Below are 25,362 nucleotides of genomic sequence, written 5' to 3'. Positions count from 1 at the left end.
TCGGGCTAGGGTTAGGGTTAGGGGACGGGGACGTTTTAGGGTCCAGGTGAGGGTACGACAACGGTTTAGGGGAAGCGTATGTGTGAGGGCGCGGGTTACTGTGAGCGTACGGGTTAGGATTAGGGGACGGGTGAGGGGAAGGCTTCGGGGAAGGGTTAGGGTTAGGGTTCGGGCTAGGGTTAGGGTTAGGGGACGGGGACGGTTTAGGATCCAGGTGACGGTACGAGAACGGTTTAGGGGGAGCGTACGTGTGAGGCCGTGGTTTAGTGTGAGTGTACGGGTTAGGATTAGGGGACGGGTGAGGGGAAGGCTTCGGGGAAGGGTTAGGGTTAGGGTTCGGGCTAGGGTTAGGGTTAGGGGACTGGGACGGTTTAGGGTCCAGGTGAGGGTACGACAACGGTTTAGGGGGAGCGTACGTGTGAGGGCGCGGGTTAGTGTGAGCGTACGGGGTAGGCTTAGGGGACGGGTGAGGGGAAGGCTTCGGGGAAGGGTTAGGGTTATGGTTCGGGCTAGGGTTAGGGTTAGGGGACGGGGACGGTTTAGGGTCCAGGTGAGGGTACGACAACGGTTTAGGGGGAGCGTACGTGTGAGGGCGCGGGTTAGTGTGAGCGTACGGGTTAGGATTAGGGGACGGGTGAGGGGAAGGCTTCGGGGAAGGGTTAGGGTTAGGGTTCGGACTAGGGTTAGGGTTAGGGGACGGGGACGGTTTAGGGTCCAGGTGAGGGTACGACAACGGTTTAGGGGGAGCGTACGTGTGAGGGCGCGGGTTAGTGTGAGCGTACCGGTTAGGATTAGGGGACGGGTGAGGGGAAGGCTTCGGGGAAGGGTTAGGGTCAGGGTTCGGGCTAGGGTTAGTGTTAGGGGACGGGGACGGTTTAGGGTCCAGGTGAGGGTACCACAACGGTTTAGGGGGAGCGTACGTGTGAGGGCGCGGGTTAGTGTGAGCGTACGGGTTAGGATTAGGGGACGGGTGAGGGGAAGGCATCGGGGAAGAGTTAGTGTTAGGGTACGGGCTAGGGTTAGGGTTAGGGTACGGGGACGGTTTAGGGTCCAGGTGAGTGTACGAGAACGGTTGAGGGGGAGCATACATGTGAGGACTCGGGTTAGTGTGAGCGTACGGGTTAGGATTAGGGGACGGATGAGGGGAAAGCTTCGGGGAAGGGTTAGGGTTAGGGTTCGGGCTAGGGTTAGGGTTAGGGGACGGGGACGGTTTAGGGTCCACGTGAGGGTACGACAACGGTTTAGGGGGAGCGTACGTGTGAGGGCGCGGGTTAGTGTGAGCGTACGGGTTAGGATTAGGGGACGGGTGAGGGGAAGGCTTCGGGGAAGGGTTAGGGTTAGGGTTCGGACTAGGGTTAGGGTTAGGGGACGGGGACGGTTTAGGGTCCAGGTGAGGGTACGACAACGGTTTAGGGGGAGCGTACGTGTGAGGGCGCGGGTTAGTGTGAGCGTACGGGTTAGGATTAGGGGACGGGTGAGGGGAAGGCTTCGGAAAGGGTTAGGGTTAGGGTTCGGGGTAGGGTTAGGGTTAGGGGATGGGGATGGTTTAGGGTCCAGGTGAGGGTACGACAACGGTTTACGGGGAGCGTACGTGTCAGGGCGCGTGTTAGTGTGAGAGTACGGATTAGGATTAGGGGACGGGTGAGGGGAAGGCTTCGGGGAAGGTTTAGGGTTAGGGTTCGGGCAAGGGTTAGGGTTAGGGCACGGGGACGGTTTAGGGTCCAGGTGAGGGTACGACAACGGTTGAGGGGGAGCGTACGTGTGAGGGCGCGGGTTAGTGTGAGCGTACGGGTTAGGATCAGGGGATGGGTGAGGGGAACGCTTCGAGGAAGGGTTAGGGTTAGGGTTCGGGCTAGGGTTAAGGTTAGGGGACGGGGACGGTTTAGGGTCCAGGTGAGGGTACGACAACGGTTTAGGGGGAGCGTACGTGTGACGGCGCGGGTTAGTGTGAGCGTACGGGTTAGGATTAGGGGACGGGTGAGGGGAAGGCTTCGGGGAAGGGTTAGGGTCCGTGTTCGGGCTAGGGTTAAGGTTAGGGGACTGGGACGGTTTAGGGTCCACGTGAGGGTACGACAACGGTTTAGGGGAGCATACGTGTGAGGGCACGGGTTAGTGTGAGCGTACGGGTTAGGATTAGGGGACGGGTGAGGGGAAGGCTTTGGGGAAGGGTTAGGTTTAGGGTTCAGGCTAGGGTTAGGGTTAGGGGACGGGGACGGTTTAGGGTCCAGGTGAGGGTACGACAACGGTTTAGGGGGAGCGTACATGTGAGGGCCCGAGTTAGTGTGATCGTACGGGTTAGGATTCGGGGACGGGTGAGGGGAAGGCTTCGGGGAAGGGTTAGCGTTAGGGTTCGGGCTAGGGTTAGGGTTAGGGGACGGGGACGGTTTAGGGTCCAGGTGAGGGTATGACAACGGTTTAGGGGGAGCGTACGTGTGAGGGCGCGGGTTAGTGTGAGTGTACGGGTTAGGATTAGGGGACGGGTGAGGGGAAGGCTTCGGGGAAGGGATAGGTTTAGGGTTCGGCCTAGGGGTAGGGTTAGGGGACGGGGACGGTTTAGGGTCCAGGTGAGGGTACGACAACGGTTTAGGGGAAGCGTATGTGTGAGGGCGCGGGTTACTGTGAGCGTACGGGTTAGGATTAGGGGACGGGTGAGGGGAAGGCTTCGGGGAAGGGTTAGGGTTAGGGTTCGGGCTAGGGTTAGGGTTAGGGGACAGGGACGTTTTAGGGTCCAGGTGAGGGTACGACAACGGTTTAGGGGGAGTGTACGTGTGAGGGCGCGGGTTAGTGTGAGCGTACGGGTTAGGATTGGGGACGGGTGAGGGGAAGGCTTCGGGGAAGGGTTAGGTTTAGGGTTCGAGCTAGGGTTAGGGTCGGGGACGGGGACGGTTTAGGGTCCAGATGAGGGTACGACAACGGTTTAGGGGGAGCGTACGTGTGAGGGCGCGGGTTAGTGTGAGCGTACGGGTTAGGATTAGGGGACGGGTGAGGGGAAGGCTTCGGGGAAGGTTTAGGGTTAGGGTTCGGGCTAGGGTTAGGGTTAGGGGATGGGGACGGTTTAGGGTCCAGGTGAGGGTACGACAATGGTTTAGGGGAAGCGTACGTGTGAGGACGCGGGTTAGTGTGAGCGTACGGGTTAGGATTAGGGGACGGGTGAAGGGAAGGCTTCGGGGAAGGATTAGGGTTAGGGTTCGGGCTAGGGTTAGGGTTAGGGGACGGGGACGGTTTAGGGTCCAGGTGAGGGTACGACAACGGTTTAGGGGGAGCGTACGTGTGAGGGCGTGGGTTAGTGTGAGCGTACGGGTTAGAATTAGGGGACGGGTGAGGGGAAGGCTTCGGGGAAGGGTTAGGGTTAGGGTTCGGGCTAGGGTTAGGGTTAGGGGACGGGGACGGTTTAGGATCCAGGTGACGGTACGAGAACGGTTTAGGGGGAGCGTACGTGTGAGGCCGTGGTTTAGTGTGAGTGTACGGGTTAGGATTAGGGGACGGGTGAGGGGAAGGCTTCGGGGAAGGGTTAGGGTTAGGGTTCGGGCTAGGGTTAGGGTTAGGGGACGGGGACGGTTTAGGGTCCAGGTGAGGGTACGACAACGGTTTAGGGGGAGCGTACGTGTGAGGGCGCTGGTTAGTGTGAGCGTACGGGGTAGGCTTAGGGGACGGGTGAGGGGAAGGCTTCGGGGAAGGGTTAGGGTTATTGTTCGGGCTAGGGTTAGGGTTAGGGGACGGGGACGGTTTAGGGTCCAGGTGAGGGTACGACAACGGTTTAGGGGGAGCGTACGTGTGAGGGCGCGGGTTAGTGTGAGCGTACGGGTTAGGATTAGGGGACGGGTGAGGGGAAGGCTTCGGGGAAGGGTTAGGGTTAGGGTTCGGACTAGGGTTAGGGTTAGGGGACGGGGACGGTTTAGGGTCCAGGTGAGGGTACGACAACGGTTTAGGGGGAGCGTACATGTGAGGGCGCGGGTTAGTGTGAGCGTACCGGTTAGGATTAGGGGACGGGTGAGGGGAAGGCTTCGGGGAAGGGTTAGGGTCAGGGTTCGGGCTAGGGTTAGTGTTAGGGGATGGGGACGGTTTAGGGTCCAGGTGAGGGTACCACAACGGTTTAGGGGGAGCGTACGTGTGAGGGCGCGGGTTAGTGTGAGCGTACGGGTTAGGATTAGGGGACGGGTGAGGGGAAGGCATCGGGGAAGAGTTAGTGTTAGGGTCCGGTCTAGGGTTAGGGTTAGGGTACGGGGACGGTTTAGGGTCCAGGTGAGTGTACGAGAACGGTTGAGGGGGAGCATACATGTGAGGACTCGGGTTAGTGTGAGCGTACGGGTTAGGATTAGGGGACGGATGAGGGGAAAGCTTCGGGGAAGGGTTAGGGTTAGGGTTCGGGCTAGGGTTAGGGTTAGGGGACGGGGACGGTTTAGGGTCCACGTGAGGGTACGACAACGGTTTAGGGGGAGCGTACGTGTGAGGGCACGGGTTAGTGTTAGGGTACGGGTTAGGATTAGGGGATGTGTGAGGGGAAGGCTTCGGGGAAGGTTTAGGGTTAGGGTTCGGGCTAGGGTTAGGGTTAGGGGATGGGGACGGTTTAGGGTCCAGGTGAAGGTACGACAATGGTTTAGGGGGAGCGTACGTGTGAGGACGCAGGTTAGTGTGAGCGTACGGGTTAGGATTAGGGGACGGGTGAGGGGAAGGCTTCGGGGAAGGGTTAGGGTTAGGGTTCGGGCTAGGGTTAGGGTTAGGGGACGGGGACGGTTTAGGATCCAGGTGACGGTACGAGAACGGTTTAGGGGGAGCGTACGTGTGAGGCCGTGGTTTAGTGTGAGTGTACGGGTTAGGATTAGGGGACGGGTGAGGGGAAGGCTTCGGGGAAGGGTTAGGGTTAGGTTTAGGGCTCGGGCTAGGGTTAGGGTTAGGGGACGGGGACGGTTTAGGGTCCAGGTGAGGGTTCGACAACGGTTGAGGGGGAGCGTACGTGTGAGGGCGCGGGTTAGTGTGAATGTACGGGTTAGGATTAGGGGACGGGTGAGGGGAAGGCTTCGGGGAAGGGTTAGGGTTAGGGTTCGGGCTAGGGTTAGGGTTAGGGGACGGGGATGGTTTAGGGTCCAGGTGAGGGTACAACAACGGTTGAGGGGGAGCGTACGTGTGAGGGCGCGGGTTAGTGTGAGTGTACGGGTTAGGATTAGGGGACGGGTGAGGGGAAGGCTTCGGGGAAGGGTTAGGGTTAGGGTTCGGGCTAGGGTTAGGGTTAGGGGACAGGGACGGTTTAAGATCCAGGTGAGGGTACGACAACGGTTGAGGGGGAGCGTACGTGTGAGGGCGCGGGTTAGTGTGAGCGTACGGGTTAGGATTAGGGGACGGGTGAGGGGAAGGCTTCGGGGAAGGGTTAGGGTTAGGGTTCGGGCTAGGTTTAGGGTTAGGGGACGGGGACGGTTTAGGGTCCAGGTGATGGTACGACAACGGTTTAGGAAGAGCGTACGTGTGAGGGCTCGTGTTAAGGTGAGCGTACGGGTTAGGATAAGGGGACGGGTGAGGGGAAGGCTAAGGGGAAGGGTTAGGGTTAGGATTAGGGTTCGGGCTAGGGTTAGGGTTAGGGGACGGGGACGGTTTAGGGTCCAGGTGAGGGTACGACAACGGTTTAGGGGGAGCGTACGTGTGAGGGCGCAGGTTAGTGTGAGCGTATGGGTTAGGATTAGGGGACGGGTGAGGGGAAGGCTTCGGGGAAGTGTTAGGGTTAGGGTTCGAGCTAGGGTTAGAGTTGGGGACGGGGACGGTTTAGGGTCCAGATGAGGGTACGACAACGGTTTAGTGGGAGCGTACGTGTGAGGGCGAGGGTTAGTGTTAGCGTACGGGTTAGGATTAGGGGACGGGTGAGGGGAAGGCTTCGGGGAAGGTTTAGGGTTAGGGTTCGGGCTAGGGTTAGGGTTAGGGGATGGGGACGTTTTAGGGTCCAGGTGAGGGTACGAAAATGGTTTAGGGGGAGCGTACGTGTGAGGACGCGGGTTAGTGTGAGCGTACGGGTTACGATTAGGGTACGGGTGAGGGGAAGGCTTCGGGGAAGGGTTAGGGTTAGGGTTCGAGCTAGGGTTAGGGTTAGGGGACGGGGACGGTTTAGGGTCCAGGTGAGGGTACGACAACTGTTTAGGGGTAGCGTACGTGTGAGGGCGCGGGTTAGTGTGAGCGTACGGGTTAGGATTAGGGGACGGGTGAGGGGAAGGCTTCGGGGAAGGGTTAGGGTTAGGTTTAGGGTTCGGGCTAGGGTTAGGGTTAGGGGACGGGGACGGTTTAGGGTCCAGGTGAGGGTTCGACAACGGTTGAGGGGGAGCGTACGTGTGAGGGCGCGGGTTAGTGTGAATGTACGGGTTAGGATTAGGGGACGGGTGAGGGGAAGGCTTCGGGGAAGGGTTAGGGTTAGGGTTCCGGCTAGAGTTAGGGTTAGGGGACGGGGACGGTTTAGGGTCCAGGTGAGGGTACGACAACGGTTTAGGGGGAGCGTACGTGTGAGGGCGCGGGTTAGTGTGAGCGTACGGGTTAGGATTGGGGACGGGTGAGGGGAAGGCTTCGGGGAAGGGTTAGGGTTAGTGTTCGGGCTAGGGTTAGGCTTAGGGGATGGGGACGGTTTTGGGTCCAGGTGAGGGTACGACAACGGTTTAGGGGGAGCGTACGTGTGAGGGCGCGGGTTAGTGTGATCGTACGGGTTAGGATTAGGGGACGGGTGAGGGGAAGGCTTCGGGGAAGTGTTAGGTTTAGGGTTCGAGCTAGGGTTAGGGTTGGGGATGGGGACGGTTTAGGGTTCAGATGAGGGTACGACAACGGTTTAGGGGGAGCGTACGTGTGAGGGCGCGGTTTAATGTGAGCGTACCGGTTAGGATTAGGGGACGGGTGAGGGGAAGGCTTCGGGGAAGGGTTAGGATTAGGGTTCGGGCTAGAGTTAGGGTTAGGGGACGGGGACGGTTTAGGGTCCAGGTGAGGGTACGACAACGGTTTAGGGGGAGCGTACGTGTGAGGGCGAGGGTTAGTGTGAGCGTACGGGTTAGGATTAGGGGACGGGTGAGGGGAAGGCTTTGGGGAAGGGTTAGTGTTAGGGTTAGGGCTAGGGTTAGGCTTAGGGGACGGGGACGGTTTAGGGTCCAGGTGAGGGTACGAGAACGGTTTAGGGGGAGCGTACGTGTGAGGCCGTGGTTTAGTGTGAGTGTACGGGTTAGGATTAGGGGACGGGTGAGGGGAAGGCTTCGGGGAAGGGTTAGGGTTAGGGTTCGGGCTAGGGTTAGGGTTAGGGGACGGGGACGGTTTAGGGTCCATGTGAGGGTACGACAACGGTTTAGGGGGAGCGTACGTGTGAGGGCGTGGGTTAGTGTGAGCGTACGGGGTAGGATTAGGGGACGGGTGAGGGGAAGGCTTCGGGGAAGGGTTAGGGTTATGGTTCGGGCTAGGGTTAGGGTTAGGGGACGGGGACGGTTTAGGGTCCAAGTGAGGGTACGACAACGGTTTAGGGGGAGCGTACGTGTGAGGGCGCGGGTTAGTGTGAGCATACGGGTTAGGATTAGGGGACGGGTGAGGGGAAGGCTTCGGGGAAGTGTTAGGTTTAGGGTTCAAGCTAGGGTTAGGGTTGGGGAAGGGGACGGTTTAGGGTCCAGATGAGGGTACGACAACGGTTTAGGGGGAGCGTACGTGTGAGGGCGCGGGTTAGTGTTAGCGTACGGGTTAGGATTAGGGGACGGGTGAGGGGAAGGCTTCGGGGAAGTGTTAGGGTTAGGGTTCGGGCTAGGGTTAGGGTTAGGGGACGGGGACGGTTTAGGGTCCAGGTGAGGGTACGACAACGGTTTAGGGGGAGCGTACGTGTGAGGGCGCGGGTTAGTGTTAGCGTACGGGTTAGGATTGGGGACGGGTGAGGGGAAGGCTTCGAGGAAGGGTTAGGGTTAGGGTTCGGGCTAAGGTTAGGGTTAGGGGACGGGGACGGTTTAGGGTCCAGGTGAGGGTACGACAACGGTTTAGGGGGAGCGTACGTGTGATGGCGCGTGTTAGTGTGAGCGTACGGGTTAGGATTAGGGGACGGGTGAGGGGAAGGCTTCGGGGAAGGGTTAGGGTTAGGGTTCGGGCTAGGGTTAGGGTTAGGGGACGGGGACGGTTTAGGGTCCAGGTGAGGGTACGACAACGGTTTAGGGGGAGCGTACGTGTGAGGGCGCGGGTTAGTGTGAGCGTACGGGTTAGGATTAGGGGACGGGTGAGGGGAAGGCTTCGGGGAAGGGTTAGGGTTAGGGTTCGGGCTAGGGTTAGGGTTAGGGGACGGGGACGGTTTAGGGTCCAGGTGAGGGTACGACAACGGTTTAGTGGGAGCGTACGTGTGAGGGCGTGGGATAGTGTGACCGTACGGGTTAGGATTAGGGGACGGGTGAGGGGAATGCTTCGGGGAAGGGTTAGGGTTAGGGTTCGGGCTAGGGTTAGGGATAGGGGACGGGGACGGTTTAGGGTCCAGCTGAGGGTACGACAACGGTTTAGGGGGAGCGTACGTGTGAGGGCGCGGGTTAGTGTGAGTGTACGGGTTAGGATTAGGGGACGGGTGATGGGAAGGCTTCGGGGAAGGGTTAGAGTTAGGGTTTGGGCTAGGGTTAGGGGACGGGGACGGGGATGGTTTAGGGTCCAGGTGAGGGTACGACAACGGTTTAAGGGGAGCGTACGTGTGAGGGCGCCGATTAGTGTGAGCGTACGGGTTAGGATTAGGGGACGGGTGAGGGGAAGGCTTCGGGGAAGGGTTAGGGTTAGGGTTCGGGCTAGGGTTAAGGCTAGGGGACGGGGATGGTTTAGGGTCCAGTTGAGGGTACGACAACGGTTTAGGGGGAGCGTACGTGTGAGGGCGCGGGTTAGTGTGAGCGTACGGGTTAGGATTAGGGGACGGGTGAGGGGAAGGCTTCGGGGAAGGGTTAGGGTTATGGTTCGCGCTAGGGTTAGGGTTAGGGGCCGGGGACGGTTTAGGGTCCAGGTGAGTGTACGACAACAGTTTAGGGGGAGCGTACGTGTGAGGGCGCGGGTTAGTGTGAGCGTACGGGTTAGGATTAGGGGACGGGTGAGGGGAAGGCTTCGGGGAAGGGTTAGGGTTAGTGTTCGGGCTAGGGTTACGGTTAGGGGATGGGGACGGTTTTGGGTCCAGGTGAGGGTACGACAACGGTTTATGGGGAGCGTACGTGTGAGGGCGCGGGTTAGTGTGAGTGTACGGGTTAGGATTAGGGGACGGGTGAGGGGAAGGCTTCGGGGAAGGGTTAGGTTTAGGGTTCGAGCTAGGGTTAGGATTGGGGACGGGGACGGTTTAGGGTCCAGATGAGGGTACGACAACGGTTTAGGGGGAGCGTACGTGTGAGGGCGTGGGTTAGTGTTAGCGTACGGGTTAGGATTAGGGGACGGGTGAGGGGAAGGCATCGGGGAAGAGTTAGGGTTAGGGTTAGGGCTAGGGTTAGGGTTAGGGGACAGGGACGGTTTAGGGTCCAGGTGAGGGTACGGCAACGTTTTATTGGGAGCGTACGTGTGAGGGCGCGGGTTAGTGTGAGCGTACGGGTTAGGATTAGGGGACGGGTGAGGGGAAGGCTTCGGGGAAGGGTTAGGGTTATGGTTCGGGCTAGGGTTAGGGTTAGGGGACGGGGACGGTTTAGGGTCCAGGTGAGGGTACGACAACGGTTTAGGGGGAGCGTACGTGTGAGGGCGCGGGTTAGTGTGAGCGTACGGGTTAGGATTAGGGGACGGGTGAGGGGAAGGCTTCGGGGAAGGGTTAGGGTTATGGTTCGGGCTAGGGTTAGGGTTAGGGGACGGGGACGGTTTAGGGTCCAGGTGAGGGTACGACAACGGTTTAGGGGGAGCGTACGTGTGAGGGCGCGGGTTAGTGTGAGTGTACGGGTTAGGATTAGGGGACGGGTGAGGGGAAGGCTTCGGGGAAGGGTTAGGGTTAGGGTTCGGACTAGGGTTAGGGTTAGGGGACGGGGACGGTTTAGGGTCCAGGTGAGGGTTCGACAACGGTTTAGGGGGAGCGTACGTGTGAGGGCGCGGGTTAGTGTGAGCGTACCGGTTAGGATTAGGGGACGGGTGAGGGGAAGGCTTCGGGGAAGGGTTAGGGTCAGGGTTCGGGCTAGGGTTAGTGTTAGGGGACGGGGACGGTTTAGGGTCCAGGTGAGGGTACCACAACGGTTTAGGGGGAGCGTAAGTGTGAGGGCGCGGGTTAGTGTGAGCGTACGGGTTAGGATTAGGGGACGGGTGAGGGGAAGGCATCGGGGAAGAGTTAGTGTTAGGGTACGGGCTAGGGTTAGGGTTAGGGTACGGGGACGGTTTAGGGTCCAGGTGAGTGTACGAGAACGGTTGAGGGGGAGCATACATGTGAGGACTCGGGTTAGTGTGAGCGTACGGGTTAGGATTAGGGGACGGATGAGGGGAAAGCTTCGGGGAAGGGTTAGGGTTAGGGTTCGGGCTAGGGTTAGGGTTAGGGGACGGGGACGGTTTAGGGTCCACGTGAGGGTACGACAACGGTTTAGGGGGAGCGTACGTGTGAGGGCGCGGGTTAGTGTGAGCGTACGGGTTAGGATTAGGGGACGGGTGAGGGGAAGGCTTCGGGGAAGGGTTAGGGTTAGGGTTCGGACTAGGGTTAGGGTTAGGGGACGGGGACGGTTTAGGGTCCAGGTGAGGGTACGACAACGGTTTAGGGGGAGCGTACGTGTGAGGGCGCGGGTTAGTGTGAGCGTACGGGTTAGGATTAGGGGACGGGTGAGGGGAAGGCTTCGGAAAGGGTTAGGGTTAGGGTTCGGGGTAGGGTTAGGGTTAGGGGATGGGGATGGTTTAGGGTCCAGGTGAGGGTACGACAACGGTTTACGGGGAGCGTACGTGTCAGGGCGCGTGTTAGTGTGAGAGTACGGATTAGGATTAGGGGACGGGTGAGGGGAAGGCCTCGGGGAAGGTTTAGGGTTAGGGTTCGGGCTAGAGTTAGGGTTAGGGGACGGGGACGGTTTAGGGTCCAGGTGAGGGTACGACAACGGTTTAGGGGGAGCGTACGTGTGCGGGCGGGGATTAGTGTGAGCGTACGGGTTAGGATTAGGGGACGGGTGAGGGGAAGGCTTCGGGGAAGGGTTAGGGTTAGGGTTAGGGCTAGGGTTAGGGTTAGCGGACGGGGACCGTTTAGGGTCCAGGTGAGGGTACGACAACAGTTTAGGGGGAGCGTACGTGTGAGGGCGCGGGTTAGTGTGAGCGTACGGGTTAGGATTAGGGGACGGTTGAGGGGAAGGCTTCGGGGAAGGGTTAGTGTTAGGGTTCGGGCTAGGGTTAGGGTTAGGGGACGGGGACGGTTTAGGGTCCAGGTGAGGGTACGACAACGGTTTATGGGGAGCGTACGTGTGAGGGCGCAGGTTAGTGTGAGCGTACGGGTTAGGATTAGGGGACGAGTGAGGGGAAGGCTTCGGGGAAGGTTTAGGGTTAGGGTTCGGCCTAAGGTTAGGGTTAGGGGACGGGGACGGTTTAGGGTCCAGGTGAGGGTACGACAACGGTTTAGGGGGAGCGTACGTGTGAGGGCGCGGGTTAGTGTGAGCGTACGGGTTAGGATTAGGGGACGGGTGAGGGGAAGGCTTCGGGGAAGGGTTAGGGTTAGGGTTCGGGCTAGGGTTAGGCTTAGGGGACGGGGACGGTTTAGGGTCCAGGTGAGGGTACGACAACGGTTTAGGGGGAGCGTACGTGTGAGGGCGTGGGTTAGTGTGAGCATACGGGTTAGAATTAGGGGACGGGTGAGGGGAAGTCTTCGGGGAAGTGTTAGGGTTAGGGTTCGGACTAGGGTTAGGGTTAGGGGACGGGGACGGTTTAGGGTCCAGGTGAGGGTACGACAACGGTTTAGGGGGAGCGTACTTGTGAGGGCGCGGGTTAGTGTGAGCGTACGGGTTAGGATTAGGGAACGGGTGAGGGGAAGGCTTCGGGGAAGGGTTAGGGTTAGGATTCGAGCTAGGGTTAGTGTTAGGGGACGGGGAAGGTTTAGGGTCCAGGTGAGGGTACGACAATGGTTTAGGGGGAGCGTACATGTGAGGGCGCGTGTTAGTGTGAGCGTACGGGTTAGGATTAGGGGACGGGTGAGGGGAAGGCATCGGGGAAGGGTTAGCGTTAGGTTTATGGTTCGGGCTAGGGTTAGGGTTAGGGGACGGGGACGGTTTAGGGTCCAGGTGAGGGTACGACAACGGTTGAGGGGGAGCGTACGTGTGAGGGCGCGGGTTAGTGTGAATGTACGGGTTAGGATTAGGGGACGGGTGAGGGGAAGGCTTCGGGGAAGGGTTAGGGTTAGGGTTCGGGCAAGGGTTAGGGTTAGGGCACGGGGACGGTTTAGGGTCCAGGTGAGGGTACGACAACGGTTGAGGGGGAGCGTACGTGTGAGGGCGCGGGTTAGTGTGAGCGTACGGGTTAGGATCAGGGGATGGGTGAGGGGAACGCTTCGGGGAAGGGTTAGGGTTAGGGTTCGGGCTAGGGTTAAGGTTAGGGGACGGGGACGGTTTAGGGTCCAGGTGAGGGTACGACAACGGTTTAGGGGGAGCGTACGTGTGAGGGCGCGGGTTAGTGTGAGCGTACGGGTTAGGATTAGGGGACGGGTGAGGGGAAGGCTTCGGGGAAGGGTTAGGGTCCGTGTTCGGGCTAGGGTTAAGGTTAGGGGACTGGGACGGTTTAGGGTCCACGTGAGGGTACGACAACGGTTTAGGGGAGCATACGTGTGAGGGCACGGGTTAGTGTGAGCGTACGGGTTAGGATTAGGGGACGGGTGAGGGGAAGGCTTTGGGGAAGGGTTAGGTTTAGGGTTCAGGCTAGGGTTAGGGTTAGGGGACGGGGACGGTTTAGGGTCCAGGTGAGGGTACGACAACGGTTTAGGGGGAGCGTACATGTGAGGGCCCGAGTTAGTGTGAGCGTACGGGTTAGGATTCGGGGACGGGTGAGGGGAAGGCTTCGGAGAAGGTTTAGGGTTAGGGTTCGGTCTAGGGTTAGGGTTAGGGGACGGGGACGGTTTAGGGTCCAGGTGAGGGTATGACAACGGTTTAGGGGGAGCGTACGTGTGAGGGCGCGGGTTAGTGTGAGTGTACGGGTTAGGATTAGGGGACGGGTGAGGGGAAGGCTTCGGGGAAGGGATAGGTTTAGGGTTCGGCCTAGGGGTAGGGTTAGGGGACGGGGACGGTTTAGGGTCCAGGTGAGGGTACGACAACGGTTTAGGGGAAGCGTATGTGTGAGGGCGCGGGTTACTGTGAGCGTACGGGTTAGGATTAGGGGACGGGTGAGGGGAAGGCTTCGGGGAAGGGTTAGGGTTAGGGTTCGGGCTAGGGTTAGGGTTAGGGGACAGGGACGTTTTAGGGTCCAGGTGAGAGTACGACAACGGTTTAGGGGGAGTGTACGTGTGAGGGCGCGGGTTAGTGTGAGCGTACGGGTTAGGATTGGGGACGGGTGAGGGGAAGGCTTCGGGGAAGGGTTAGGTTTAGGGTTCGAGCTAGGGTTAGGGTCGGGGACGGGGACGGTTTAGGGTCCAGATGAGGGTACGACAACGGTTTAGGGGGAGCGTACGTGTGAGGGCGCGGGTTAGTGTGAGCGTACGGGTTAGGATTAGGGGACGGGTGAGGGGAAGGCTTCGGGGAAGGTTTAGGGTTAGGGTTCGGGCTAGGGATAGGGTTAGGGGATGGGGACGGTTTAGGGTCCAGGTGAGGGTACGACAATGGTTTAGGGGAAGCGTACGTGTGAGGACGCGGGTTAGTGTGAGCGTACGGGTTAGGATTAGGGGACGGGTGAAGGGAAGGCTTCGGGGAAGGATTAGGGTTAGGGTTCGGGCTAGGGTTAGGGTTAGGGGACGGGGACGGTTTAGGGTCCAGGTGAGGGTACGACAACGGTTTAGGGGGAGCGTACGTGTGAGGGCGTGGGTTAGTGTGAGCGTACGGGTTAGAATTAGGGGACGGGTGAGGGGAAGGCTTCGGGGAAGGGTTAGGGTTAGGGTTCGGGCTAGGGTTAGGGTTAGGGGACGGGGACGGTTTAGGATCCAGGTGACGGTACGAGAACGGTTTAGGGGGAGCGTACGTGTGAGGCCGTGGTTTAGTGTGAGTGTACGGGTTAGGATTAGGGGACGGGTGAGGGGAAGGCTTCGGGGAAGGGTTAGCGTTAGGGTTCGGGCTAGGGTTAGGGTTAGGGGACTGGGACGGTTTAGGGTCCAGGTGAGGGTACGACAACGGTTTAGGGGGAGCGTACGTGTGAGGGCGCGGGTTAGTGTGAGCGTACGGGGTAGGCTTAGGGGACGGGTGAGGGGAAGGCTTCGGGGAAGGGTTAGGGTTATGGTTCGGGCTAGGGTTAGGGTTAGGGGACGGGGACGGTTTAGGGTCCAGGTGAGGGTACGACAATGGTTTAGGGGGAGCGTACGTGTGAGGGCGCGGGTTAGTGTGAGCGTACGGGTTAGGAGTAGGGGACGGGTGAGGGGAAGGCTTCGGGGAAGGGTTAGGGTTAGGGTTCGGACTAGGGTTAGGGTTAGGGGACGGGGACGGTTTAGGGTCCAGGTGAGGGTACGACAACGGTTTAGGGGGAGCGTACATGTGAGGGCGCGGGTTAGTGTGAGCGTACCGGTTAGGATTAGGGGACGGGTGAGGGGAAGGCTTCGGGGAAGGTTTAGGGTTAGGGTTCGGGCTAGGGTTAGGGTTAGGGGATGGGGACGGTTTAGGGTCCAGGTGAGGGTACGACAATGGTTTAGGGGAAGCGTACGTGTGAGGACGCGGGTTAGTGTGAGCGTACGGGTTAGGATTAGGGGACGGGTGAAGGGAAGGCTTCGGGGAAGGATTAGGGTTAGGGTTCGGGCTAGGGTTAGGGTTAGGGGACGGGGACGGTTTAGGGTCCAGGTGAGGGTACGACAACGGTTTAGGGGGAGCGTACGTGTGAGGGCGTGGGTTAGTGTGAGCGTACGGGTTAGAATTAGGGGACGGGTGAGGGGAAGGCTTCGGGGAAGGGTTAGGGTTAGGGTTCGGGCTAGGGTTAGGGTTAGGGGACGGGGACGGTTTAGGATCCAGGTGACGGTACGAGAACGGTTTAGGGGGAGCGTACGTGTGAGGCCGTGGTTTAGTGTGAGTGTACGGGTTAGGATTAGGGGACGGGTGAGGGGAAGGCTTCGGGGAAGGGTTAGGGTTAGGGTTCGGGCTAGGGTTAGGGTTAGGGGACGGGGACGGTTTAGGGTCCAGGTGAGGGTACGACAACGGTTTAGGGGGAGCGTACGTGTGAGGGCGCTGGTTAGTGTGAGCGTACGGGGTAGGCTTAGGGGACGGGTGAGGGGAAGGCTTCGGGGAAGGGTTAGGGTTATTGTTCGGGCTAGGGTTAGGGTTAGGGGACGGGGACGGTTTAGGGTCCAGGTGAGGGTACGACAACGGTTTAGGGGGAGCGTACGTGTGAGGGCGCGGGTTAGTGTGAGCGTACGGGTTAGGATTAGGGGACGGGTGAGGGGAAGGCTTCGGGGAAGGGTTAGGGTTAGGGTTCGGACTAGGGTTAGGGTTAGGGGACGGGGACGGTTTAGGGTCCAGGTGAGGGTACGACAACGGTTTAGGGGGAGCGTACATGTGAGGGCGCGGGTTAGTGTGAGCGTACCGGTTAGGATTAGGGGACGGGTGAGGGGAAGGCTTCGGGGAAGGGTTAGGGTCAGGGTTCGGGCTAGGGTTAGTGTTAGGGGATGGGGACGGTTTAGGGTCCAGGTGAGGGTACCACAACGGTTTAGGGGGAGCGTACGTGTGAGGGCGCGGGTTAGTGTGAGCGTACGGGTTAGGATTAGGGGACGGGTGAGGGGAAGGCATCGGGGAAGAGTTAGTGTTAGGGTCCGGTCTAGGGTTAGGGTTAGGGTACGGGGACGGTTTAGGGTCCAGGTGAGTGTACGAGAACGGTTGAGGGGGAGCATACATGTGAGGACTCGGGTTAGTGTGAGCGTACGGGTTAGGATTAGGGGACGGATGAGGGGAAAGCTTCGGGGAAGGGTTAGGGTTAGGGTTCGGGCTAGGGTTAGGGTTAGGGGACGGGGACGGTTTAGGGTCCACGTGAGGGTACGACAACGGTTTAGGGGGAGCGTACGTGTGAGGGCACGGGTTAGTGTTAGGGTACGGGTTAGGATTAGGGGATGTGTGAGGGGAAGGCTTCGGGGAAGGTTTAGGGTTAGGGTTCGGGCTAGGGTTAGGGTTAGGGGATGGGGACGGTTTAGGGTCCAGGTGAAGGTACGACAATGGTTTAGGGGGAGCGTACGTGTGAGGACGCAGGTTAGTGTGAGCGTACGGGTTAGGATTAGGGGACGGGTGAGGGGAAGGCTTCGGGGAAGGGTTAGGGTTAGGGTTCGGGCTAGGGTTAGGGTTAGGGGACGGGGACGGTTTAGGATCCAGGTGACGGTACGAGAACGGTTTAGGGGGAGCGTACGTGTGAGGCCGTGGTTTAGTGTGAGTGTACGGGTTAGGATTAGGGGACGGGTGAGGGGAAGGCTTCGGGGAAGGGTTAGGGTTAGGTTTAGGGCTCGGGCTAGGGTTAGGGTTAGGGGACGGGGACGGTTTAGGGTCCAGGTGAGGGTTCGACAACGGTTGAGGGGGAGCGTACGTGTGAGGGCGCGGGTTAGTGTGAATGTACGGGTTAGGATTAGGGGACGGGTGAGGGGAAGGCTTCGGGGAAGGGTTAGGGTTAGGGTTCGGGCTAGGGTTAGGGTTAGGGGACGGGGATGGTTTAGGGTCCAGGTGAGGGTACAACAACGGTTGAGGGGGAGCGTACGTGTGAGGGCGCGGGTTAGTGTGAGTGTACGGGTTAGGATTAGGGGACGGGTGAGGGGAAGGCTTCGGGGAAGGGTTAGGGTTAGGGTTCGGGCTAGGGTTAGGGTTAGGGGACAGGGACGGTTTAAGATCCAGGTGAGGGTACGACAACGGTTGAGGGGGAGCGTACGTGTGAGGGCGCGGGTTAGTGTGAGCGTACGGGTTAGGATTAGGGGACGGGTGAGGGGAAGGCTTCGGGGAAGGGTTAGGGTTAGGGTTCGGGCTAGGTTTAGGGTTAGGGGACGGGGACGGTTTAGGGTCCAGGTGATGGTACGACAACGGTTTAGGAAGAGCGTACGTGTGAGGGCTCGTGTTAAGGTGAGCGTACGGGTTAGGATAAGGGGACGGGTGAGGGGAAGGCTAAGGGGAAGGGTTAGGGTTAGGATTAGGGTTCGGGCTAGGGTTAGGGTTAGGGGACGGGGACGGTTTAGGGTCCAGGTGAGGGTACGACAACGGTTTAGGGGGAGCGTACGTGTGAGGGCGCAGGTTAGTGTGAGCGTATGGGTTAGGATTAGGGGACGGGTGAGGGGAAGGCTTCGGGGAAGTGTTAGGGTTAGGGTTCGAGCTAGGGTTAGAGTTGGGGACGGGGACGGTTTAGGGTCCAGATGAGGGTACGACAACGGTTTAGTGGGAGCGTACGTGTGAGGGCGAGGGTTAGTGTTAGCGTACGGGTTAGGATTAGGGGACGGGTGAGGGGAAGGCTTCGGGGAAGGTTTAGGGTTAGGGTTCGGGCTAGGGTTAGGGTTAGGGGATGGGGACGTTTTAGGGTCCAGGTGAGGGTACGAAAATGGTTTAGGGGGAGCGTACGTGTGAGGACGCGGGTTAGTGTGAGCGTACGGGTTACGATTAGGGTACGGGTGAGGGGAAGGCTTCGGGGAAGGGTTAGGGTTAGGGTTCGAGCTAGGGTTAGGGTTAGGGGACGGGGACGGTTTAGGGTCCAGGTGAGGGTACGACAACTGTTTAGGGGTAGCGTACGTGTGAGGGCGCGGGTTAGTGTGAGCGTACGGGTTAGGATTAGGGGACGGGTGAGGGGAAGGCTTCGGGGAAGGGTTAGGGTTAGGTTTAGGGTTCGGGCTAGGGTTAGGGTTAGGGGACGGGGACGGTTTAGGGTCCAGGTGAGGGTTCGACAACGGTTGAGGGGGAGCGTACGTGTGAGGGCGCGGGTTAGTGTGAATGTACGGGTTAGGATTAGGGGACGGGTGAGGGGAAGGCTTCGGGGAAGGGTTAGGGTTAGGGTTCCGGCTAGAGTTAGGGTTAGGGGACGGGGACGGTTTAGGGTCCAGGTGAGGGTACGACAACGGTTTAGGGGGAGCGTACGTGTGAGGGCGCGGGTTAGTGTGAGCGTACGGGTTAGGATTGGGGACGGGTGAGGGGAAGGCTTCGGGGAAGGGTTAGGGTTAGTGTTCGGGCTAGGGTTAGGCTTAGGGGATGGGGACGGTTTTGGGTCCAGGTGAGGGTACGACAACGGTTTAGGGGGAGCGTACGTGTGAGGGCGCGGGTTAGTGTGATCGTACGGGTTAGGATTAGGGGACGGGTGAGGGGAAGGCTTCGGGGAAGTGTTAGGTTTAGGGTTCGAGCTAGGGTTAGGGTTGGGGATGGGGACGGTTTAGGGTTCAGATGAGGGTACGACAACGGTTTAGGGGGAGCGTACGTGTGAGGGCGCGGTTTAATGTGAGCGTACCGGTTAGGATTAGGGGACGGGTGAGGGGAAGGCTTCGGGGAAGGGTTAGGATTAGGGTTCGGGCTAGAGTTAGGGTTAGGGGACGGGGACGGTTTAGGGTCCAGGTGAGGGTACGACAACGGTTTAGGGGGAGCGTACGTGTGAGGGCGAGGGTTAGTGTGAGCGTACGGGTTAGGATTAGGGGACGGGTGAGGGGAAGGCTTTGGGGAAGGGTTAGTGTTAGGGTTAGGGCTAGGGTTAGGCTTAGGGGACGGGGACGGTTTAGGGTCCAGGTGAGGGTACGAGAACGGTTTAGGGGGAGCGTACGTGTGAGGCCGTGGTTTAGTGTGAGTGTACGGGTTAGGATTAGGGGACGGGTGAGGGGAAGGCTTCGGGGAAGGGTTAGGGTTAGGGTTCGGGCTAGGGTTAGGGTTAGGGGACGGGGACGGTTTAGGGTCCATGTGAGGGTACGACAACGGTTTAGGGGGAGCGTACGTGTGAGGGCGTGGGTTAGTGTGAGCGTACGGGGTAGGATTAGGGGACGGGTGAGGGGAAGGCTTCGGGGAAGGGTTAGGGTTATGGTTCGGGCTAGGGTTAGGGTTAGGGGACGGGGACGGTTTAGGGTCCAAGTGAGGGTACGACAACGGTTTAGGGGGAGCGTACGTGTGAGGGCGCGGGTTAGTGTGAGCATACGGGTTAGGATTAGGGGACGGGTGAGGGGAAGGCTTCGGGGAAGTGTTAGGTTTAGGGTTCAAGCTAGGGTTAGGGTTGGGGAAGGGGACGGTTTAGGGTCCAGATGAGGGTACGACAACGGTTTAGGGGGAGCGTACGTGTGAGGGCGCGGGTTAGTGTTAGCGTACGGGTTAGGATTAGGGGACGGGTGAGGGGAAGGCTTCGGGGAAGTGTTAGGGTTAGGGTTCGGGCTAGGGTTAGGGTTAGGGGACGGGGACGGTTTAGGGTCCAGGTGAGGGTACGACAACGGTTTAGGGGGAGCGTACGTGTGAGGGCGCGGGTTAGTGTTAGCGTACGGGTTAGGATTGGGGACGGGTGAGGGGAAGGCTTCGAGGAAGGGTTAGGGTTAGGGTTCGGGCTAAGGTTAGGGTTAGGGGACGGGGACGGTTTAGGGTCCAGGTGAGGGTACGACAACGGTTTAGGGGGAGCGTACGTGTGATGGCGCGTGTTAGTGTGAGCGTACGGGTTAGGATTAGGGGACGGGTGAGGGGAAGGCTTCGGGGAAGGGTTAGGGTTAGGGTTCGGGCTAGGGTTAGGGTTAGGGGACGGGGACGGTTTAGGGTCCAGGTGAGGGTACGACAACGGTTTAGGGGGAGCGTACGTGTGAGGGCGCGGGTTAGTGTGAGCGTACGGGTTAGGATTAGGGGACGGGTGAGGGGAAGGCTTCGGGGAAGGGTTAGGGTTAGGGTTCGGGCTAGGGTTAGGGTTAGGGGACGGGGACGGTTTAGGGTCCAGGTGAGGGTACGACAACGGTTTAGTGGGAGCGTACGTGTGAGGGCGTGGGATAGTGTGACCGTACGGGTTAGGATTAGGGGACGGGTGAGGGGAATGCTTCGGGGAAGGGTTAGGGTTAGGGTTCGGGCTAGGGTTAGGGATAGGGGACGGGGACGGTTTAGGGTCCAGCTGAGGGTACGACAACGGTTTAGGGGGAGCGTACGTGTGAGGGCGCGGGTTAGTGTGAGTGTACGGGTTAGGATTAGGGGACGGGTGATGGGAAGGCTTCGGGGAAGGGTTAGAGTTAGGGTTTGGGCTAGGGTTAGGGGACGGGGACGGGGATGGTTTAGGGTCCAGGTGAGGGTACGACAACGGTTTAAGGGGAGCGTACGTGTGAGGGCGCCGATTAGTGTGAGCGTACGGGTTAGGATTAGGGGACGGGTGAGGGGAAGGCTTCGGGGAAGGGTTAGGGTTAGGGTTCGGGCTAGGGTTAAGGCTAGGGGACGGGGATGGTTTAGGGTCCAGTTGAGGGTACGACAACGGTTTAGGGGGAGCGTACGTGTGAGGGCGCGGGTTAGTGTGAGCGTACGGGTTAGGATTAGGGGACGGGTGAGGGGAAGGCTTCGGGGAAGGGTTAGGGTTATGGTTCGCGCTAGGGTTAGGGTTAGGGGCCGGGGACGGTTTAGGGTCCAGGTGAGTGTACGACAACAGTTTAGGGGGAGCGTACGTGTGAGGGCGCGGGTTAGTGTGAGCGTACGGGTTAGGATTAGGGGACGGGTGAGGGGAAGGCTTCGGGGAATGGTTAGGGTTAGTGTTCGGGCTAGGGTTACGGTTAGGGGATGGGGACGGTTTTGGGTCCAGGTGAGGGTACGACAACGGTTTATGGGGAGCGTACGTGTGAGGGCGCGGGTTAGTGTGAGTGTACGGGTTAGGATTAGGGGACGGGTGAGGGGAAGGCTTCGGGGAAGGGTTAGGTTTAGGGTTCGAGCTAGGGTTAGGATTGGGGACGGGGACGGTTTAGGGTCCAGATGAGGGTACGACAACGGTTTAGGGGGAGCGTACGTGTGAGGGCGTGGGTTAGTGTTAGCGTACGGGTTAGGATTAGGGGACGGGTGAGGGGAAGGCATCGGGGAAGAGTTAGGGTTAGGGTTAGGGCTAGGGTTAGGGTTAGGGGACAGGGACGGTTTAGGGTCCAGGTGAGGGTACGGCAACGTTTTATTGGGAGCGTACGTGTGAGGGCGCGGGTTAGTGTGAGCGTACGGGTTAGGATTAGGGGACGGGTGAGGGGAAGGCTTCGGGGAAGGGTTAGGGTTATGGTTCGGGCTAGGGTTAGGGTTAGGGGACGGGGACGGTTTAGGGTCCAGGTGAGGGTACGACAACGGTTTAGGGGGAGCGTACGTGTGAGGGCGCGGGTTAGTGTGAGCGTACGGGTTAGGATTAGGGGACGGGTGAGGGGAAGGCTTCGGGGAAGGGTTAGGGTTATGGTTCGGGCTAGGGTTAGGGTTAGGGGACGGGGACGGTTTAGGGTCCAGGTGAGGGTACGACAACGGTTTAGGGGGAGCGTACGTGTGAGGGCGCGGGTTAGTGTGAGTGTACGGGTTAGGATTAGGGGACGGGTGAGGGGAAGGCTTCGGGGAAGGGTTAGGGTTAGGGTTCGGACTAGGGTTAGGGTTAGGGGACGGGGACGGTTTAGGGTCCAGGTGAGGGTTCGACAACGGTTTAGGGGGAGCGTACGTGTGAGGGCGCGGGTTAGTGTGAGCGTACCGGTTAGGATTAGGGGACGGGTGAGGGGAAGGCTTCGGGGAAGGGTTAGGGTCAGGGTTCGGGCTAGGGTTAGTGTTAGGGGACGGGGACGGTTTAGGGTCCAGGTGAGGGTACCACAACGGTTTAGGGGGAGCGTAAGTGTGAGGGCGCGGGTTAGTGTGAGCGTACGGGTTAGGATTAGGGGACGGGTGAGGGGAAGGCATCGGGGAAGAGTTAGTGTTAGGGTACGGGCTAGGGTTAGGGTTAGGGTACGGGGACGGTTTAGGGTCCAGGTGAGTGTACGAGAACGGTTGAGGGGGAGCATACATGTGAGGACTCGGGTTAGTGTGAGCGTACGGGTTAGGATTAGGGGACGGATGAGGGGAAAGCTTCGGGGAAGGGTTAGGGTTAGGGTTCGGGCTAGGGTTAGGGTTAGGGGACGGGGACGGTTTAGGGTCCACGTGAGGGTACGACAACGGTTTAGGGGGAGCGTACGTGTGAGGGCGCGGGTTAGTGTGAGCGTACGGGTTAGGATTAGGGGACGGGTGAGGGGAAGGCTTCGGGGAAGGGTTAGGGTTAGGGTTCGGACTAGGGTTAGGGTTAGGGGACGGGGACGGTTTAGGGTCCAGGTGAGGGTACGACAACGGTTTAGGGGGAGCGTACGTGTGAGGGCGCGGGTTAGTGTGAGCGTACGGGTTAGGATTAGGGGACGGGTGAGGGGAAGGCTTCGGAAAGGGTTAGGGTTAGGGTTCGGGGTAGGGTTAGGGTTAGGGGATGGGGATGGTTTAGGGTCCAGGTGAGGGTACGACAACGGTTTACGGGGAGCGTACGTGTCAGGGCGCGTGTTAGTGTGAGAGTACGGATTAGGATTAGGGGACGGGTGAGGGGAAGGCCTCGGGGAAGGTTTAGGGTTAGGGTTCGGGCTAGAGTTAGGGTTAGGGGACGGGGACGGTTTAGGGTCCAGGTGAGGGTACGACAACGGTTTAGGGGGAGCGTACGTGTGCGGGCGGGGATTAGTGTGAGCGTACGGGTTAGGATTAGGGGACGGGTGAGGGGAAGGCTTCGGGGAAGGGTTAGGGTTAGGGTTAGGGCTAGGGTTAGGGTTAGCGGACGGGGACCGTTTAGGGTCCAGGTGAGGGTACGACAACAGTTTAGGGGGAGCGTACGTGTGAGGGCGCGGGTTAGTGTGAGCGTACGGGTTAGGATTAGGGGACGGTTGAGGGGAAGGCTTCGGGGAAGGGTTAGTGTTAGGGTTCGGGCTAGGGTTAGGGTTAGGGGACGGGGACGGTTTAGGGTCCAGGTGAGGGTACGACAACGGTTTATGGGGAGCGTACGTGTGAGGGCGCAGGTTAGTGTGAGCGTACGGGTTAGGATTAGGGGACGAGTGAGGGGAAGGCTTCGGGGAAGGTTTAGGGTTAGGGTTCGGCCTAAGGTTAGGGTTAGGGGACGGGGACGGTTTAGGGTCCAGGTGAGGGTACGACAACGGTTTAGGGGGAGCGTACGTGTGAGGGCGCGGGTTAGTGTGAGCGTACGGGTTAGGATTAGGGGACGGGTGAGGGGAAGGCTTCGGGGAAGGGTTAGGGTTAGGGTTCGGGCTAGGGTTAGGCTTAGGGGACGGGGACGGTTTAGGGTCCAGGTGAGGGTACGACAACGGTTTAGGGGGAGCGTACGTGTGAGGGCGTGGGTTAGTGTGAGCATACGGGTTAGAATTAGGGGACGGGTGAGGGGAAGTCTTCGGGGAAGTGTTAGGGTTAGGGTTCGGACTAGGGTTAGGGTTAGGGGACGGGGACGGTTTAGGGTCCAGGTGAGGGTACGACAACGGTTTAGGGGGAGCGTACTTGTGAGGGCGCGGGTTAGTGTGAGCGTACGGGTTAGGATTAGGGAACGGGTGAGGGGAAGGCTTCGGGGAAGGGTTAGGGTTAGGATTCGAGCTAGGGTTAGTGTTAGGGGACGGGGAAGGTTTAGGGTCCAGGTGAGGGTACGACAATGGTTTAGGGGGAGCGTACATGTGAGGGCGCGTGTTAGTGTGAGCGTACGGGTTAGGATTAGGGGACGGGTGAGGGGAAGGCATCGGGGAAGGGTTAGCGTTAGGTTTATGGTTCGGGCTAGGGTTAGGGTTAGGGGACGGGGACGGTTTAGGGTCCAGGTGAGGGTACGACAACGGTTGAGGGGGAGCGTACGTGTGAGGGCGCGGGTTAGTGTGAATGTACGGGTTAGGATTAGGGGACGGGTGAGGGGAAGGCTTCGGGGAAGGGTTAGGGTTAGGGTTCGGGCAAGGGTTAGGGTTAGGGCACGGGGACGGTTTAGGGTCCAGGTGAGGGTACGACAACGGTTGAGGGGGAGCGTACGTGTGAGGGCGCGGGTTAGTGTGAGCGTACGGGTTAGGATCAGGGGATGGGTGAGGGGAACGCTTCGGGGAAGGGTTAGGGTTAGGGTTCGGGCTAGGGTTAAGGTTAGGGGACGGGGACGGTTTAGGGTCCAGGTGAGGGTACGACAACGGTTTAGGGGGAGCGTACGTGTGAGGGCGCGGGTTAGTGTGAGCGTACGGGTTAGGATTAGGGGACGGGTGAGGGGAAGGCTTCGGGGAAGGGTTAGGGTCCGTGTTCGGGCTAGGGTTAAGGTTAGGGGACTGGGACGGTTTAGGGTCCACGTGAGGGTACGACAACGGTTTAGGGGAGCATACGTGTGAGGGCACGGGTTAGTGTGAGCGTACGGGTTAGGATTAGGGGACGGGTGAGGGGAAGGCTTTGGGGAAGGGTTAGGTTTAGGGTTCAGGCTAGGGTTAGGGTTAGGGGACGGGGACGGTTTAGGGTCCAGGTGAGGGTACGACAACGGTTTAGGGGGAGCGTACATGTGAGGGCCCGAGTTAGTGTGAGCGTACGGGTTAGGATTCGGGGACGGGTGAGGGGAAGGCTTCGGAGAAGGTTTAGGGTTAGGGTTCGGTCTAGGGTTAGGGTTAGGGGACGGGGACGGTTTAGGGTCCAGGTGAGGGTATGACAACGGTTTAGGGGGAGCGTACGTGTGAGGGCGCGGGTTAGTGTGAGTGTACGGGTTAGGATTAGGGGACGGGTGAGGGGAAGGCTTCGGGGAAGGGATAGGTTTAGGGTTCGGCCTAGGGGTAGGGTTAGGGGACGGGGACGGTTTAGGGTCCAGGTGAGGGTACGACAACGGTTTAGGGGAAGCGTATGTGTGAGGGCGCGGGTTACTGTGAGCGTACGGGTTAGGATTAGGGGACGGGTGAGGGGAAGGCTTCGGGGAAGGGTTAGGGTTAGGGTTCGGGCTAGGGTTAGGGTTAGGGGACAGGGACGTTTTAGGGTCCAGGTGAGAGTACGACAACGGTTTAGGGGGAGTGTACGTGTGAGGGCGCGGGTTAGTGTGAGCGTACGGGTTAGGATTGGGGACGGGTGAGGGGAAGGCTTCGGGGAAGGGTTAGGTTTAGGGTTCGAGCTAGGGTTAGGGTCGGGGACGGGGACGGTTTAGGGTCCAGATGAGGGTACGACAACGGTTTAGGGGGAGCGTACGTGTGAGGGCGCGGGTTAGTGTGAGCGTACGGGTTAGGATTAGGGGACGGGTGAGGGGAAGGCTTCGGGGAAGGTTTAGGGTTAGGGTTCGGGCTAGGGATAGGGTTAGGGGATGGGGACGGTTTAGGGTCCAGGTGAGGGTACGACAATGGTTTAGGGGAAGCGTACGTGTGAGGACGCGGGTTAGTGTGAGCGTACGGGTTAGGATTAGGGGACGGGTGAAGGG

The sequence above is a fragment of the Leucopleurus acutus genome, assembly GCF_964270905.1.
Source record: "Leucopleurus acutus genome assembly, chromosome: 14".
NCBI lineage: Eukaryota > Metazoa > Chordata > Mammalia > Artiodactyla > Delphinidae > Leucopleurus > Leucopleurus acutus.
Note: the sequence above shows the minus strand (reverse complement) of the source record.